At 40.8% G+C, this 17,224-nt stretch overlaps 1 protein-coding gene across 3 annotated transcripts in view; it reads right to left on the reverse strand.

Annotated features, from left to right (window-relative positions):
- PIP5K1B (phosphatidylinositol-4-phosphate 5-kinase type 1 beta) overlaps window positions 1–17,224 on the reverse strand; it is a 266,167-nt gene that overhangs the window by 173,615 nt on the left and 75,328 nt on the right. Inside the window, exons 2-3 of one of the 3 annotated variants that reach the window (XM_081151915.1) lie at window positions 13,406–13,555; window positions 6,921–6,977 (exon numbers count right to left, since the gene is read on the reverse strand). The exons of the other annotated variants lie outside the window; for them this stretch is intronic. The gene's annotated coding sequence lies outside the window, so the exon portion shown is untranslated. The remainder of the gene's footprint in view (window positions 1–6,920; window positions 6,978–13,405; window positions 13,556–17,224) is intronic. 3 annotated transcript variants of the gene reach the window in all.

Genomic DNA, 17,224 nt, shown 5'->3' on the forward strand with positions numbered 1-17,224 from the left:
CATGTCAAGTCCTTCCTGAGACCTTTCCTCTGCCACCTCTCCTTCACCCTGACGTTGCCCTCTGGCTGCAACCCTCTCTCACTCCCCACACACTCAGGTCAAATCCTCCAAAGGCTAGCGTCCACTCCCTGCCTTCACTTACCCCTCTCCCATGCTCTTTTGGACACACAGCCATCTGGCCTCCCTACAACCACCCACAGTTCGCACGTAGACTCCTTGTTGTTTTGGCAACACAGTTCCATTCATTATTTTCCTGGACTTCTCTGAAGCGCTGACCTGGGAGTACCCTGCACACAGTGGGCACTGACATCTCTGTTGAACTGACAAAGACCAGTCCTCCTTCCCTGCGAGCCCCACATGGCCAACACTGTCATCTGCCTGCCCCAATCCCTTCCTTCTCATGTTCTTTGCTAACAGAAGTCTGGTTTTGTTTTGGGAGGTAATGTGGTCAGTCAAGCAAGCAAAACAGAAACGTGTATTCCCAGAAGTTCTGGAACGAGATGCCGGTCGACATTTATGTCCTGAGGAACTTAAAGAGGCAAACACGGGTGGCCTGGGCATTTCTGCCACTTGTCATTTGCGCTGTGCCCTTTCTTCCACGGAGCGCGGGCAAGAACTGCATGCACGCCTGGCTTTCCTTTCCTGCTATCCCTGGCTTTCCCCACCTCTCTGGAAGCGTCTCGGTCCCTTTGGCAGGCTCCCTTTTCCTTGGCTGCCTTCTAAAGAGTCATGTTCCTCAGGGTCTTCTGTATTCTTCTCCCTTCTGAATAATCTCTTCCACTACCAATGGGTTCAACTGCAACCCACCCGTCATAACTCCCAAACACCTCTTGAGTCCAGGTCTCCTTCCTGAGCTCTAGACTGACATTTTCAATCACTTTCAGGGTTCCGACAGTGTCTTACGGCACCATAAATTCTATATACTCCAACTGCAGTTTACTATAACCCACCCGCGCAGAGAAGGCCACCATCACCCACCTCGTTGTCCAAACCAGAAATCGAGAGGCCGTCCCGACTTCTCCTTAGCCCCCATCCTAGAGCCCGCCCAAGGCCTTTCCGATCAGTCTCCTTAATGTTCTTTGATTCTGACTCTTTCCTGGCATTTTCCCTGAGACTGTTTTCCCTGAGACTTCATTTCCTGCACAGATCTCCTCAGCCTCCTAAACTGTCTGCCTCATTTGCTAAAGGGGCCTTTCTACACTGCTAATCTGCAGACGCCACTCTCCTTTACAGCCCTACGGTGGCTTCCCCCTGCTTTGACCTCTCATGACCTGGCGTCTTTAACCATTCCACTTGCTGCCCGCCCCTCAGGGCTGCAGCCATATGGGGTGGCTCAGTTCCCAGCAGCCAGGGCACTCTCCCGCCGGCCCCCTGCCTTTGTATTGGCCCCAGAGCCCCACGGTCCACTGCCCTCGCTCCCTGGCTGTCCCTGTCCAGGGAGATGCAGCTCAGGCATCACCTCCTCCTATGAATCCTCTTAGTCCCCTGAAGCCAGGGTCCAGGGCCTCCCCTCTGTGCTCCCAGGCACCCTGCCCATATTGTGACACTTACTGACTATATTGTAATCATGAGTTTAAATGTCTTTTCTTTCCACTATACTATCAGCCACCGTCAGGGCAATAACCTCTATGTATTTATCTGTAAATTGAGAACCTAGCACAGTGCCTGGCACATGGACTGACTTAAAAGTTGAAAGTTTAATAAATGTTTAGATGAGCTGCCTTGAGGGCAGAAAGGATTATTTTCAGTCCTTACAAATTAAATAAAAGCTTAATAAATGTTTTCTTCTTCCTCATGTTTAGCACTGGATAATACATGAATGTTTAGTTTTGAGAGTGATAAAACTAGATGAAAAACTGGGATAGTGACCAGTTTAGCATCCCAAATACTTCCATGAGAGGTTTTCTCCTTCCTTTTTTCCCTCCCTCCTCACTCTTTTCCTTTCCTTTCCTGTTTTAGGTTCATTTTACCTAAGTTTCTCTCAGTTTCTTCAAATGGGTTCTCTTTTAAAGTATTTTTTTAAAGCATGATCATAAATGCACTGATATCTATTAGAGAGATATTGGGTAAGCAAAGAAAATCACAAAGGAAATAAAAGCAGCCAGCAGTCTCACCACCCAGAGACGCCCATTGTTCTTCCCTTCAAGGACCTTCTTCTGATGTTCCCTGTGATGCTCACACACAACCTTTGCTCCCCATCTGCTCGCTGCTTCTAGAATGGCACAAGAGGCTGAAACAGGCCATGGTGCTCTGGGGGCAACCTCCATCCATCATTCCATCAGAAAGCAACACAGCATTAGACACAAAACAAAGTAAGAAGACCCCACGCAGCAACTGCGCTAAATAGTGAAGACTTCAACCTGAGATCAGCTTCTGTTGGAGAGAGCTGTTCTCCCTTCAGACCCCATGTGGGTATATCTAGCCCTGCGGCCTGCAAAGTAACCTTACCTTTAAGAGAAAACATAATTCTGGATTCTCGCTTTTCTGTTGGAATGAGACTCAGTCCTCTCTGGCAAAGACTTCTTGTCAAGTGGTGTATTAAGGCCACAGGAGTAACTCTTAATCTTATTATTAAATGATTTCAATGACCATGGTTTTGAAAATAGGGGGAAAATCTCTGAATCTTCGGCTCTAGGATCTATTTCAAATCTTACACCACTGGCAGGCGGCCTCCAAGCCTACCACTGTGCTGATGTCTCGGTACCAAACAAACACGCCCTCTCTTCTCAGCATCAAGGACTAGGATAGGCCTATGGTTCATAAATTCAGTCCAACTAAAAGAAATCCAGGAAGGATGGAGCACTATTGTGATTATTAGCAAGAAAAGTATGTACCCTTTCCCTAGTGTTAATACTGCGAAGTCTCCCTGGAATGCCAGGCTCGCTCCTGCCCAGGCTTGTTTCCCCTTTGAGAGCCCCACTTGGGGAGCTGTCATCAGAACAAACAGGACTGTGTCGTGGATCAAGGTTGGCACCCAACACCCCGACCCGCTACACACAATTTCAATTCACCTTATCCGAAGGCAGGCAGAGGAGTCTGGGAACAGTGATGGATCAGCCTATGTGGAGGGAGCATGTGCTAATTGAGAGGCGCCTGGGAGCACTGGGAATGGAAGGACAGCTGTGATTCGGGTCAATAGTTTCCTGCCTGAGTTTGTTGGGGGGGAAGGAGGAGCTGCAGGTATGGAGGCAATAATCCAAAATATTCTGACACTTGGAATGCTTATAGCTTAAGCATCTCAGGAACTTAGTAGTAATGGAGACTTTGGAACAAGGTCCCACATGTCCTACCCTCCCACAACCCTGGGAAGCTTAGAACACCTTTGTTTGAATGACAACCCCTCCACTCCCCCAAAATACCTCTTTTGAGTTAAAAAGCCCACTTCTCTATAGAAAAAGAGAAAAAGATATCTCCAGTGGGCAGATTCAACAACAAAAGGGTCCTTTTTCATCCGTATGCTCAGGGCTTGGCAGCTGAATGTGGGCTGGAAAGCAGCCCTCGTTTGCGGGGCACCTTCACAGAACCACACACAGCGGTGCTGCACCCTCTTGGCAGGGGCTCCATCCACAGACTGTCAGTGGGATGGGTCTATCAGTAAGCAGGGAGCGGTGGAGGGTAAAACTGCCCCCGATTCCTTCCAAGGCCAGAGAATCCATGGGCGCTGGATTATTCCTTCATTTAACAAGCCTCTGTGTATGTGCAGGTCCTGAGCTGGGTGCTGGGGAAGGCATGGCCCAAACCTGAAGCACTGGCACTAGGGAAAGGCCCACCCCCAGCAACTGCAGGGTCTGGGAAAGAGAACAAATGGAGGCCCACATACCATATGTGACAAGGTTTCTCTTCACTCACCAGCCTAAATTGGGCACTTGCTGCCCACACATACCTCTGCCCTCATCAACATCAGCTTTCAGTTCCCCAGAGGAACCTGCTGTGGGAATAGCTTTGGATTTAGAGATCTCAGACTCTTCAGTGTTGTGGGACTAAACAGGCTGGCTCCTGACTCCTGGCCTGGCACCTTCTCTCCTCCCACTGCAGTCCTGTCCCACATCTCAAAGAGTCTTGTGTGCACATATGTAGATACCTAGGCAGACATCGCTCACCATCCTTCATGCCCAACAGTATAGTCTGTGGAGCACGGCTCTCCCTCAGAAGGGTAAACTTGGGAGAGAAGCCCAGGCTGTCAAAGCAGGCTTTGGGTCATTTGGGCAGGGAAATCTAGAATCTGGGGTCCTGGCTCCACAGAGTGTGGCACAGAAAGGATTACCTGGGCTCCAGCTGGGAACATCCCTGACCTTCTCAGACTTGTTACTTCATGGAGAAGGGGCTCAGCCAGAGGGGAGCCAGGAAAGAGGCCTTTTAAATACAAGACCCAGATTAGGTGGTTTTGAGGAGGGCAGGGCCCTTCTTGCCTGGGTGTAAGAGCAGTATTGTCTACGAGACAGAAGGACTGATTGGCAGACACAAAGGAGTGTAATCAGTGCTCAGATGTGGTAAATACAGGTTGCTCAGGGGAGCACGTGGAAGGGGCAGAGCCTGGACTCTGGGAAGGCTCCTTTGAGGAGGAGATAGCTACCTGAACTGTGTCTTCAATAATGACTTGCAGAGAGCAAGGTAGAAAAAGCTAGAATAGGTGTTTCCAGGGCACAGGTACAGCATTTCAAAGGCATGGAGGAGGGACAACATGGTGCCTTCTGAAAATTACCAGCTATTTGTCATGGTAGATGTAAAGGAGTACATGTTGGGGAGGGGCCTAACATGAATCTAGAAGGTTCTGTAGGGAAGGTCTGGTGTACCATGATAAGACTCACAAAGGGGACTTCATTCATTTTCATAATTGGTGTGTGCCATGACTGAGTTACTAATGAACAAAAGATATGTAATACAGGTAAAGTTTCAGTACTATCAATTATACTACAAATGCAGTGTGGTCATCTCAAATGTAATTTTAGCTATGGCCCACACCTTTCCTTAGCTTTGGACTTACATGTACAACTGACACTCCCTTTGGGTTTCTCACAAGTATATTAGACATGATACATCCTAAATAGAACTCAAACACCTCTACTTCTGCCCCTTCTGACTTCCCCACCTCATTCAATGTCACTTCATTCATCCCCGTTTTACTCTCCTCCCTCACCATGCCCCCTCACAAGTCCTGCTATTTTCTCACAACACCTTCTCCTCTCCATTCTCACTGGTTTCCCCAGATCTGTTACCAGCATCTCTTGCCCAGACTAATACAACAGCCTCCTAATTGGTCTCCCTGCTTCCATTCTCCACAAGGCAAGAACCACCATAAAAAAAAAAAATCTGCTCGGGACAGTCTCTTGCATAAAAAAATCTTTAATGCCGCCCCATTGCATTTAGAATAAGATCCAAACTCCTTACCTCTACCTACCTTATCTCTGCTGCCTACCTTGCTCTTCAACCTCACCTCAAGTTAATCTTCCCCTTACTCACTTGGCTTCGGCCCCACTAGCCTAATTTCAATCCATCACACACATCAAGCTCTTTCTTGCTCAAGGACGCTGCACGTGCCTCTCCCAGTCTGTGACGCTTCTCCCTGACCACCGAATCAGAGCAGGTGCTTGGCTATGATTCAAGTTCTCAGCCTCTTGGGTACTTCTTTCCTAACCTTTATTGTAATTGGCAATTGGCAAGAATTTCATTATTTTTCTCTCTCTCATCTAATTCCCTTTACTATAACATAAATTCCGTGAGACCAGGGGATTAATGTCTATTAGAAGCTAGAGATAAAACTGTTCACAAAAGCTCAGTGTCTGGCCCACAGTAGGTGCTCAAGATATATTTTATATCAAGTGAACAGTGTTACAGCCATTTTAGAAATTCACCCACTTTATCACTCTCCAGATTTTGTTAATTATGCTTCCTAGATTTAAAAAACACACACCTTGTTTACAAAGTAAGCTCAAAATTAATAAAGGAATCATTATACTCTGAGGAAGTTTAATTCAAATCTGGGCTCCAATAGATTATCTTTTTCAAGTATTCACAATGACTATTATGTAGAATTCCATGGAGAATTAAATAAAAAAATTATCATGGATGCAAATTCACTTATAAAAAAAATCATGGCAGTAACATAACAGTACTGCATGCCTTATTTAATGTGGAAAATATTTAAATAAGATCATTATGGCTTTCTTACAACATACCTAATAGTCTAAACCTCTGGTTCCTTTCCACTATAAATCTACTGTGTTGGAAATCTCAGAATGTACAGCTCAAGGCTTTTCCAATGCTAAGATCAACAGACGTGCACAATGGTCTTGATTATATTTTGCAGCATTACCAAGAGCATGAATTAAGCAGATAATTTGAACTACATCTTCTCTGTCTATTCTATCCTTCTGTCTCTGAATCTGCAGTCATAATTTCTAAGCTATTAAGCATAAGGCAGAGAGCAAAGTGATGTCACTGAGATGGGAAGTAGTTACAAGAACATCTTATTCAGCCATGTCCATTTCATATGCTCTTTTAGAATCAAATGATTTATTAACTTCCTAAAAAGGAATAAACAAATAAATAATTAGGATTTTTTAAAACAACACACAAAATTAACGAAACAAATATAGAGAAATAAGAAAACATTAAATTAATAGAAAAAAAAATTTAAACTTAAGATTTTAAATGAACATTACAATTCTTGTTTGCTAGAAATTCCTAGAGTACACTCTGTCTTTTGCACACTTTGCAATGGCACTTTTCGCATTCCCCTCACCTCTCAAGGGAAGAAAGGCCTCTTCACTTATCAATCTGCTAAAGAATTACTTCCTCTATAAACACCTTTGTTATTCCCTTCTTCTGATTCCTATAGCATCTTGGATATAGGTCATTATGTAGTGCAACAAAGCACTGCAAAGTACTGTTGGTTTTTTTTATTTATATGTGTGCCTCACCAAGATCAGCTTAAGGACTGGCTCACTCCTCTTTGTCACAGCAGCCTGGCACAGCGCCTGGTACAGAATAGGTGTTGGTCAGATATTTATTGCAAAAATAAATTCCTTTTATTTTTCCTTTTTCCTTTTATTATTATTATTCCTTTTTCTAAGACCTATAAATTTAATGACCATATTTTATGACCCTAATATTGATAAACATGATGTAATAAAGAATTTGTCATTTCTAGGTGCATAAAACAGAAACATACTACTTTTAATGTTAAGACTTCAGAGATGTTTCCATGGGCAGCTGGGGGCAATATTTGATAAAGTCTTAACCAAGAAAATGTGGTATCTCAAGTTGCTACAGCTATGAAAGATGAAAATGGTGGTGCCCTTAAGTCTGTGGGGAAAATATCTAACTCTGGCTTCCTTCTCATCACTCCTCCACCCCCTCAGGCTCTGGCCTGTATTCCACTGAAATGGCAGAACAGTAACAACTAACCTACTGGTGACGTCGCTAACTGAATTACAGATCAGTCTAGTTACAGAATAAAGACCTCACAGCAACATTTTCCTGATGACATTATCAGAACTCTCTAGTTTGGATTGAATGAGGAAAAGGCTGTCTTAGATTCATAGATAAAATATGAAATACACATTACTGTCAGAGAACTACACTTTCTCTTTTCAGTCACACACAAGAGCTCCAAATGTGACCATCAAATAAATCACTCAAAATTGGAAAAGAATGTTCTTAAAATGGACAAAATTAAATTAAAATTAATATGCCAGCTATTTTATATTGGCCAGGCCAAGGAAACTTTGTGATCTTTAAATTTGATAAGTTGTTCAGAACATCAGAACATTGTAACTGAGAAAAAACTGTACAATTCTAGAGACGAAAACATTTGGTTAACTAATATGGTACAGCCATAGAGGGTAAAATAATGCAGAGGTATATTTAAAACATTCATTGTATATTACATGGGGAAAAGCAGTATACGGAGCTGACTATACAGTAAAATGCCAATTTTGTGTGAAAATTACATATGCATATTTAGTCACTGAGAAAGCCGGTAACAATATACATGGGAGTGTAAACAGTGGCATCGCAGTCAACTGTACTACTTTTTTGCTTACTGGAACTTTCTAGTTTCTGAAATGAACTTATATTGCTTTTATCATTAGAAAGTGTAATTTGTTTTAGCCTATTTAGTTTTTATTGTCTAATATTTTTCACATTGTTAAAATACATGGCTTATGAAAGGTTGCTTAAAAGTAAGTGTCATCTGCGCTCCTCTCGTAATTATACAGAATTTGATAGATTGTGTTAAAGTTAAAGCAGATTTCTACATTCTGGGCTTTGAAACTGTTGGAAAAACCCGAACAATTTTCACGAGTGTTAAGAAGACTAAAAGGAAAGCTTACTGACTATGTGCCATCAAAACTGCAACATCACTTCCCTAGATTGTGCATTATAACAGTTTTAGTCTCAAAGATTCTCTAAGGCCTAAAACCACTCACAATGTGCAACAATGAAATACATTATGACGTGCATACCATAGTTTCCTCGAACAAACATTCCATATTTCCTAAGCACCATCAATCATCATTAATAAATACTGAGTTCTTTCTATAGATGAGAATTGTTATTTGGAACTAAACATAAGCCACTGTCCCTTCCTTTCAGGCAATCTGCCATAAAGGTAGGGAATTATTTCATATATTATATACATTTATATCATTATATATATTTGTATATAATATATGAAATATATTCAGGTTTCTATTTATTCAAGTTACCAGTTTTCTGATAAATAATTTTACAAGCCTTATCCCCTCTAATCCTTACTACTTTGAGGCAGGAACCACTCCCATTTAACAGGTGAAAAGACAAAGGCACACAAAGATTAAATAATTTGCTTAAAATCACAAAGCTGGGAATTGGTAAGGCTGGGTCTGGAATGCAGTTCTACAAGTCTCCAGAGGCTGTGCTTTTAACCATTACATCACATTACCCCTCACCTCCTCCCCCAGTACACAACAACATTAAGGGCTACAGGCAGTAGGTAGCACAGTGATTCAGAGGAAAGTAAGACTACCTAGAGCTAGGAGAAGCAGAGGAGGCTCGGTGGAGAGAGCAGCACTTGATGGGAGTCTTGAAAGACAGAAATGCAGTATCAGGACAGTGTGGTTCCAGGAGAAGGCATTTTTCCTTCCTAAGTACAAGTATGGCTTGGATGTCCCTGAGCCCTCTTCTATAAAGGACTGAGACAGACTGACTAACCCACAAGAATGAACTTGGCAATATTTTATGATTAGCATGAAATCTGAGCAATTCAAAGTAAGGAAAGCATTCTTTCTTTCTTATCATTACTAATGCTCTCCTCTCCTGCTGTTCAGCAGTAATTTTAAAAAGGAATAGAGAAAAAAAATCTGTTCCTAAATAAAACCTAAGAGGACAATGAACTACTTAAGAAAAAAAAAAAAAAATCACAGCACTCACTGAAGAGGAAAATGTCTCTGGGTTAGGAAACTGGGCCAAACTTACAGAAATAATTGTGTCACGGGTGTGGAATTAAATTTCAATTTAGAAGTGGAAAAAAGCCATCAAGAGAAAAAAGTGACAAGGGAATAAAATGAACCAGACGAATTCATGAAGGGAGTGAATCGGTAAGTCTCTGGCTTTAACAGTTTACTCATGTTTAGAGTGAAAAACATTTACTTACAGATTTTTTCCCCCCTTGCAATAATACCAAAAAAAAAAGAAAAAAAAAAAGTTTTATTTGCCCTTGGAGTTTTCCCCAACTATAATCATGTATTTGTGATGGGATATTTCTTGTGAAGTGCTTAATAACAATTTACCAATAAGACAGGGAGAGGGATGACCTTTTTAGTTCTATATCCTCAAGGATCTTTAAGAAACAATCTCTTGAGCCATCTGGCTGTCTCCAACTCTGCTCATCCTATTCCCTCGTAAACCTACTCTAATCAGGCCTCCACCTCACCACGCCAAATAAAAGGACTCTCACCAAGGTGACCTGTAACTTACATGTTGCTAAATCCAGTGCTCAGTAATCAGTCATCTAAATTGACAGCTGCAATTGACATACTTGGTCATCCTTTCATAGACTGTCTTCACATAGTTTCTAGGATGCCACACTCTCTTGGTTCTCCTACCTCCCAGGATGCACCTTCTCAGTGTCCTTTTCTTGACCTCTTAATATTAGAGAGTGCCCCAAGATTCAGGTATCTTAAATCGAGGTACACAGTCAGGTGACCCTTAGTGATCGCATGTATTATTCTCTTGATTTAAAATACCATCCAGAGGCAGCCAGCTCCCAATTATCTATCTATTTCCAGCCCAGCCCTCTTTCCTGAACTCCAGACTCAAATACCCAGTTGCTTACTTGACATCGCCACTTGAGTATCTAACGAGGATCATGTATTTAACATATCCAAAACTGAGCTCTTAAAGACCTCCACCCACCCTCACACCCACAACCAAAAATTAAGAAAATCTTACTTCACTCACAGATTTCCACATCTGAGTTGATGGCAACTCCATCCTTCCAGTTGCTCAGGCCTAAAATCTTGGAATTATCCTTAACTTTTCTCTCTCTCTCATGCCCACCTTAAATCTGTCGGCAAAACCTGTTGGCTCTACCTTCAAAATATGTCTAGAATTTAACCACTTCATCCCCTCTTTCTCTGGCTACCACCCTCATCCAAACCACCATCAGCTCTTATTTGGATGGCTGGGAAGCCTCCTGATTGGTCCCATTCTACCCCTGCCCTTCACAGTCTGTTGTTAACAGAGCAAGAGTGTTCCTAAGATGGATCGTGCCTCTCTTATGATAAAATTCCTGCAATGGCTCTCCATCTCTTATAGCCAAAGCCACCATCCTTCAACTGCACACAAGACCCTATGCCAGCTGTGTCTGCAACAATCCCCACTCCTGCCCACCTCTCTAAGTCCCTCCAACTATTTTTTCCCTTCAATAACTGCTCCAGCCACCCTGACCTCCTTGCTGTTCCTCACTCTATATACAGGATGGCCCCCCAAAATGTATGCATGCTTTGAATGATTATAAAGTGTTTATTAACACTGAAAAGGAGTGAAAATTAAGTGAGTTATCAGCTGTTAAAGTGTGTATACATTTTTTGGGACCCCTGTATTATGTTATTTGCTTATCTATTATGTTTATTGTCACCCCTCCCTTTACCTTGTTAGAATGTAGGCAGAATAAGTACTCTACACGGGTGGGAACCTTTGCTTTCCACACTGATATACCCTAAGAGACTAGCCAGTGAGAGGCATATAATAGGTGCTCAAATTAAAATTGCTTAATGAATGAATTTCTAGTCTCTTGGCCAACCACAGGGCCCAGCCATGTGACCGAATTTGTTCCACTAAGAATCTTACTACATTCCTTCCTCTTAAAAATAGTCTATGCCATTTGTTCATCCATTTACACATCCATTAATCATCCACTCAAAATAAATTTTAGCAACTATAATATGCTATGCACAGGCATTAGGGACAGACGTAAAAGGCTAAGGCTTTGTTTTTACATAGCACAAAAAGACAAGAAGTCATATAAAAACAATCTGGCATGCTGACTGTCTTTATAGAAGGAAGCCCTGGGTATAAGAGAATCACAGGAGAAAGCCATCTAAATGACCAGGGGTGGAGAGGCAGGGGCCATCAGAAAAGGCTCTCCAGAAGATATACTCCTTGGGTGGAGTTAGTTAAGGAAAAAAGGTTGGTAGGCACTGTAGAGGAAGAACAAACGAAGAGCCACTAAGCAGAGGACACAGCTTGCCAAAGCACAGCCAGTCTACAGGAGCATGAAGCTTTGGGGAACCTCAGGCAACTCAGTGTGGCTACAGTCCTGGAAATCAGGGGATACGTGGAGTTGGAGGGGTCTCCTTTCACTCATGCTGCTTGATCTGATTTAATCCTGAAGTTAAGGGGTAGCCACTCAAGTTGCATTTCAGGTTTGCATTTTAGAAATATCTGGCAACAAGTAGTGTGGTAAAATGGAGCCTTTATAAAGACTATATAGATAGGTACAGAATTTTTATTTAGAGTTAGAAAACTGGTATAAATTGGCAAGGTAAAGACTTCCAAGGATTGTAATTCTTGTCTCAAAGTAACTTGGGAATTATTATTTACTCCCCCCCTCCCCCCCCGCCAAAGATGCAAAAAAAGAGAAACTAAGAGAAAGACACTTAAAGGAATTCTTAAACACATCCTGATTCAACTCCAATTCCCCAATGAAGCGGAATAAAAAGCAAATGTTCCTAAAAGAACCCCACCATCGATGTCATTTTTTTTTTTTTTAAATATATCTTTATTGATTTCAGAGAGAGGAAAGGAGAGGGATAGAGAGAGATAGAAACATCAATGATGAAAGTCATTGATCGAGCCTGCAACCCGGGCATGTGCCCTGACCGGAATCGAGCCCCGATCGCCTGGATCCTAGGTTGACACTCAACCGCTGAGCCACGCCAGGCCGGGCTCAATGTCATTCTTTACTTCACAGGGAGCTCACAATGATAATACAAGAGAGGGCTCACTTGCCAAAAGAAATACCTTATCCATTCATCATCTTCCCACTCCCATTCTCTCCTGAACATCTCATACTTTTCTTTCTAAAATATATCAACACTCCATAGCTACTTGTCGCTACAGTTCCGGTAATCCTCCTGGCATTGCAACAGTAAAATCGTTATTTGTCCTTAAAGCAAGGGGGAGGTATTGCCTGAATCACAGGAATGGTTACCTTAACCAACCATTTTACTTTGCGAGGGCACAAAAGCTCTTTCTCAATTGTCTTCTTTCACAATATGCCTTGCTAGCCAAGCCTTAGATATTAGTTTGGTTTGGAAGACCATTTTAGGCAATTGGAAAAGAACCAGAACTATCCCTGGCATTGATACAAAACTGAACTTTCACAGGTAAATACAAGCAATAGGTTCTCTGTTCTCTAGTTTCAGTCATACTGCCTTAGAACTTGTTAATGAGTGATTTTTACCTCTCCCCAAATATTTTTTCCAGAAGTTCAAAAGGAGAAATAGAGATCCTGGGTTCCAGAATCAAATGCCTATTTCTCTTTCAGGGCAGCACTTGGAATTCAGAAAGTTGATGCAAAATCAAAGCACAAAACATTCTTGTCAACAATGTTGTGTGTGTAATTTACAAAGTCCAACCTACCTAAGAAAAGCAAGAAGGGGAAAATAAGAGGACAACTAAAATGGAAGGAAAGCTAAACATGGCTCCTAGCACACAGAGCAAGGCTCATAAAATAGGTCAGAGGTGGCTGTGTGCACGTGCGCACATGTGCACGTACATTTGGTTGTACATGCACAAGACTTGACTATCTGCCTAACCTCTGTTATAAAATTATTTTCTCAAAACAAGCCACAAATAAAACTAGAAGTCACTTTTGAAGAGATTTTAAAATATTTATTGAACTTCCAAAAATGATACTAACCTTTTGGAACAAATTGTGGCTTTTGATGGATTGTCTCAGAATGTCTAATGCTGGCACATGACACTGTGAGACTTGACATCTAAGCACCAATTCTAAAATGTATTCAAGGGGTTTTCCTTTTAGGGTCCTTTCACTCAATTGTGAAGTGATCTTCTATGAAGTAAAGTTAAAAAACAATAATAGTTGCTCCAGGATTGCTCAATTGTTCTTACAGAGAAAGAAGGAAAGCTATTATTTAGGTAATAAAAGGTTTTAGATCATTCTTTAAATCCTGCTGTTACTTTTCCTCTAAATAAAGATACATTTTTAACTCACAGTTTTTTTGGGGGAGAAGGGGGGATCATAATGGTTCTTGCGTTGGTTTCCCTAGGAACAATGACCTAAGGACAACCAAAGATACTATACAACTCAAATATAACAAAGCATATATATATATAGATATATATAAGCAACAATCTGAAATTTGTGGTTTTGGGATTTCTTCAAACAGCTAATCAGTTAACAAATATGTAAAGCATGATTTCCTTTTATATCACTTTAATTTTTTAACCTATTACTAAAACAATCCAATCCCCCTGATAGCTTCCCTCTAATATGGTAACAATATCTAAAGCCATACTTTTAATAAACATATTTGATTCAAAATGGAAGCAGCAGCACTAGCAAGCTGGAAAATCAGCTTTATTTCAAATAAGAAAAAAGTTTGTTCATAAGGAAAAAGCAAAAAGGACCTAAATTCGAAAGGAAACAAAAGTATTAAAGACTTATGAAAATGTATTTGGTTTTCTCATCTGTTAAGTGGAAATAATTATAACACCTACCTCACAGGGTTGTCATGAAGATTAAATGAACTCATACAAGCAAAGCACTGAAAATAGCGTCTAGGCTCACAGTGCTCAATAAATATTAGTGCTAATTATTATTATTATTGGCAGTGGCTCGTGTTATTAACCATCTTTTACTTTTTCAGTAGGGAAAGCAGTCTTAAAGGGATCATGATTTTGTGAAAATTTTGGCTGCCAAGTAATGATAGCCCTATTTCACAGGGGGAGTACACTGAAAAAACTACTCATGATTTCTCAAATTCAAAAGAGGTAATTACAGAGGAATCAGTGTTTCTGATTTGTGAAGGGAAGGCTATCATCTAAAAAAGAGAGCTAAGGCTTGTTCTGCATTTTCCAAAGAGCTGGACCTGAATTAAGTGGTAGAAATTACAGAGGGAAATGTCTGCTCAGTATAAGACTCTCCAACATCCGAAAAGGGAACCCACACGCACTGTTGGTGGGATTCTAAACTGGTGCAGCCACTATGGAAAACAGTATGAGGTTCCTCAAAAAATTAAAAAAGAAATACCATATGACCCAGCAATCCCACTTTTAGGTACTTATCTGAAGAAATCCAAAGCACTAATTTGAAAAGACATGTGCACCCCTATGTTAATTGCAGCATTATTTACAATAGCCAAGATACAGAAGCAATCTGTTCATCAATAGACAAATGGATAAAGAAGATATGGTATGTACATGCAATGGAATATTACTCAGCATAAAAAAGAATGAAATCTTGCCATTTGTGACAACATGGATAGACCAAGAGGCTATTATGCTAAGTGAAGTCAGTCAGACACAGGAAGGCAAGTACCACAATTTCACTAAAAAACAAATGAACAAATAAGACGGAAACAGATACAGAGAACATTTTGATGGTAGGTAGATGGAGGGGGAGTTGGGTGAAAAGGGGGAAGGGATTAAAGTGTAAAAATTACCAGTTATAAAAAGTCATAGGGATGTAAAGTACAGCATAAGGAATATGGTCAACAATATTGCAATAACTATGTAGGTGTCAAATGGGTACTAATTGGGGTGATTACTTCGTAAGTTATATGAGTGTCTAATCACTAGGTTGTATACCTGAAACTAATATAATATTGTATATCAATTGTAATTGAAAAATTAAAAGAAAAATACCCTCCGATATCTAAAACACTCTCCTTATAATAGGATAGGAGGCCTTGAAGGGTAGAGTATAATGTTACTGAGTGTGAAAGTAGCAGTTGCATCAGTCAAGGATGAGAAAGAGAAATTCCTTATTAAGTTCACATTATTGCTGTTATTAAGATAATAATAATGACAACCACCACCATCACAATGTTGTTGATGATAGTTAACACTTCTACAGAAACTGCCCTGGATTGCTGTAAGGACTTTACATATAGTGACCCATGTAATCCTGGCCGCAGCCACCTGGCTCCACAGTCTGTGTTCTTATCCATAATAAACTGGCTCCCTCCATTCTGGAATGCTGAGCAAGTTACTTAACCTCTCTCTCTCTGTGCCTCCATTTCCTCATTTATAAAATGAGGGAGATAATAGCACTTATCTCAGATGATAAAGATTAAATGAAACAACACATATGTTTAGCACCTAGAATAGTGCCTGACATACAGCAAGTACTTTACATGTAATTTTTTATATAAACGTCATTTCAACTTTTAAGAACACTGTTTTACTTAGATGACAAGTTAGGGAAGGCATAAAGAACTGTCTTGGCTATAGTGAGCAATCTGACTCGATTTTTTTTTTTTTTTAATCAAATAAGTGGACTTCAAAGCTTGCTGATGTAGGACTGATTTTCTAACTAAACAATATTAGTCATGAAAAACATGGGCAAAACTGCTAATGCGAGAGTTCTGCAGCAAGATCAGATTCTCTGCATACTTTGCCATGGCTAAATGTAATGTAAGACACTGCAAAAAACCACCCATAACCCACTGCTGACTTCTCTCACCATCCCCAAGACCTTGCCCGATCATTCCACTTTCAGCAGATCCTTAATTGCTTCACACACTGGACTTTGCCTAGTATCTAATGCTTAAACAACTCCCAAACCTAGGTCAATCCTACCCACTTCTTTTCCACCTGCCATCCAACTGCAGCCTGGCATCCAATGTGGCTTAATAAACCTACTCACTCCTTTACAGATTCTCAGAGGCAACATTAAACCTTTATTTCACTCAGGCTTCCAGGTCTACTCTTACTCCACCCTCAAATATCGTAGATTCCTCAATAATTGGAAAATAGAAGCATTCAGATACAAATTCTCACTTTTCATATACTTTCCTCCAAACCCCTAAACTCCTGCAACAGCAAATCAACTCAACATTTGCTGACCTTTGCCTAGCTGTTTCATTCTCCAAACCCATCCTGTTCTTAAAAAAGAAAAAACTTCCAGACCTCCTTTCCAAGACCAACTCTTTCTATTTCTATTCCCTGGTGCTACCCAGGAAACATAGGTGACGTCATCATCTTTGGTTTGTTGTTCTGGCAACTATTCCTGTCTCCCACCTCTCTCTTGGATCTTTCAACTTTTTCCACTCATCCATAAACATGCTCATAAGAAAAAAATGTTCTCAATCCTGTTTCCCTCATAAGCCTTGACCCTTTCCCCATTTTACTGCCAAATATCTAAGAGCGGTCTCTTGTTATAGGTATGTAATTGACTGAACTAATAAATGTGAATCACTGGAAGGCAACTGTTAAGGGTTATTCTTGATTACAATCAATCTTTTAAATATGCTTATAGGTTCTGACATCCAGCGGCTGCAAATTTAGTGGCCATTATTTTTTGCCATTTACATTGTTTTAAATAAACATAATAAAGGAAAATATACCACAGAGGTGTGTTATATGTGACAAACTATACTGTAACTCAATGTTATGTGCTTTGGGACTTCTAACGCAAAGTTTATAGATTAGCAATACTAATACCCCAAAAAATGTTTTTTGAAGGATAATTCTTGCATGATCTAAGTCCTTACAT

Source organism: Miniopterus schreibersii (genome assembly GCF_964146895.1).
Source record: "Miniopterus schreibersii genome assembly, chromosome: 11".
NCBI classification, from domain to species: Eukaryota; Metazoa; Chordata; class Mammalia; order Chiroptera; family Miniopteridae; genus Miniopterus; species Miniopterus schreibersii.